Source organism: Crocodylus siamensis, unplaced genomic scaffold, assembly GCF_052110815.1.
Source record: "Crocodylus siamensis isolate JL-2025a unplaced genomic scaffold, ASM5211081v1 HiC_scaffold_124, whole genome shotgun sequence".
Taxonomy (NCBI): Eukaryota; Metazoa; Chordata; order Crocodylia; family Crocodylidae; genus Crocodylus; species Crocodylus siamensis.
In genome coordinates, this window is record NW_028324534.1 from 13,617 (window position 1) to 15,998 (window position 2,382).

The 2,382-nt window shown below is 43.2% G+C and overlaps 1 pseudogene; it reads left to right on the top strand.

Annotated features, from left to right (window-relative positions):
* Positions 1–947: 947 nt before the first annotated feature.
* On the top strand, positions 948–1,903 carry LOC149851853 (olfactory receptor 14A16-like; annotated as a pseudogene).
* The last annotated feature ends 479 nt before the right edge of the window (positions 1,904–2,382 follow it).

Sequence of the window (2,382 nt, forward strand, 5' to 3'; positions counted from 1 at the left end):
GAGCTGTGCAGGACTCCAGGGAACAAGTCCCATGAGCCTTTGGAAGAAAACAACTGCAAAATTGCCATCTTCCTTTGGTCCTTATCTACAAGGCGGGGTTGAAGTCAGCTGCACACCCAGAAACCTGGTTGGATTCACTCCAGTCATTCAGGGACAGAGGGAGCAGAGAAAGACCTCTGAGTTATCTGTGCTTCTGGGGACCTCGACTAGTGGTTGGTGCAAAGGAGATCTGAGACATCAACTGGACAAGAGCAAAGGATCTTGGCAGGGGAAGGCTGAATATGACACAAGACACAAGAAACCTCCCACAAAAACAATTTCAGTAAGTTTGCTGTATCAGTGAAGTGTTCTTGTTCTGTCTGTGTAAGATGCAGAGGAGATTTAAGAATATAAAGGGTGGAAAACCTGGCTAGAGAAATCATACTGCATTTTATGTATAATAGATTCAAAGCTACAAGAGAGAATGCAGACATTTTCAATGTTTTTGCTATTAATTCACATATAATCAAAGAGTTTATAGGGAGTGGTGTGGAGGTTGGGGTGGGAATGGGACCTCCAAGGCAATAACATTTTATACAGTATCTTTTATTTCACATGTACTTGATTGCAGCATACATTTTCTAGGTGAGATAGATAAATTATAGACTGTCAGATTTAGAGCACATAATATATAAATAAAAATCCAGAGCTGAGGCTGGGCTAACATTTTCTTCACTTCTTTAATGGAATAATATAATACTTTATTTTATGTAAGGTTTTGTCAGGAAAAAGTAATTTATTAAAATCTATTTGTCCATAATGCAAATAATGGAATATCTACACACATACCATGACATTTGGAGGCTTTATTGATGGGAATATGAAAGCCACTGAGTTTGTTACTCTCCTCCTTACCACTGCCTTTGTTCTGTTATACCCAGGACTTGCACGGTGCCCTGGGAAGGAAGATGTCCAACTGGACGGCTGTAACCGAGTTCCTCCTCCTGGGCTTCTCTGACACTCGGGAGCTGCAGATCTTACACTTTGTCATCTTTCTCGCAGCATACCTGGCAGCTGTGGTGGGGAACCTCCTTGTTATCACTGTCGTAACTATGGACCACCACCTCCACAGCCCCATGTACTACTTTTTGGCAAATTTGTCCATCCTTGACCTTGGATCCATCTCTGTCATAGTGCCCAAGTCCATGGGCAATTCTCTCTTAAACTGCAAGACAATTTCCTATGCTGGATGTGTGTCCCAGGTCTTTCTCTTATTCCTCTTTGGTGCAGCCAATTTTTCATTCCTCACCATCATGGCATATGACCGGTTTGTTGCCATCTGCAAGCCACTGCATTATGAAATAATAATGAACAGGAGAGCTTGTGTCCAGATGGCTGCCAGTGCTTGGGCTGCTGGTTCATGCACTCTGCACTGCACACTGGGAACACCTTTAGTCTACCCTTCTGCCACTCAAATACCATCAACCAGTTCTTCTGTGAACTGCCCCAGCTGCTCAAGCTCTCCTGCTCTGACACATACCGCAGAGAGCTGGCAGCCCTTGTCTTCAGTGTGTTTTTAGCTTTTGGCTGTTTTGCTTTTATCGTTGTGTCGTATGTTCAGATCTTCACCGCAGTGTGGAGAATCCCCTCGGAGCAGGGCCGGCAGAAAGCCTTCTCCACCTGCATTCCTCACCTGGCTGTGGTCTCCCTGTTTATTTCAACTGCCGTGATTGCCTACATGAAGCCCATCTCTGACTCCCCGTCCCCTCTGGATCTCCTGGCAGCTGTTCTGTATTGTGTGGTGCCTCCATTGATGAATCCGGTCATCTACAGCATGAGGAACAAGGAGATACAAGCTGCCCTGAGGAAACTGCTCCAAAGGCTGATCCTCTTTAAAAACAATATGTCCATCTTTCTTTCATGACTTTGCCTTACTTACGTTTCTTTTATAATTATCTCATGAAGAGGTTTTCGTGCTATCGTGTGCAACCTATTTATGAAAAATCAAGGGGTGGGTTACTCTGTAACTGTAACAAGAATTCCTTTTGAGTTGAGTGATTTTGTGTTCATATTGTTGAAGTGGGAAAATAATGTTTCATACATCAATTTTACCGTCTGCGCCACCTAAAATAAATCCCATCAGTTGCAAGATGATGAATGGAAAACTTTTCTTTAGCAGTTGGTGTAATCAATTATTTGGATATATCCAGATTCTGTGAAGCTGGGATGAACTGCAGACACTTTAGAGGATAGGCACAGAATTCACATGGATCCAGATAGACTGGGAAACTGGGCTAGAAAACCACAGGATGAAGTTCAAAGAAAGAACTGCAAGTAGCTGCACCTAGGGAAGAATAATTTAAAGCACTAATAAAAGGTGGGTGATAAACATCTGTGTGGCAG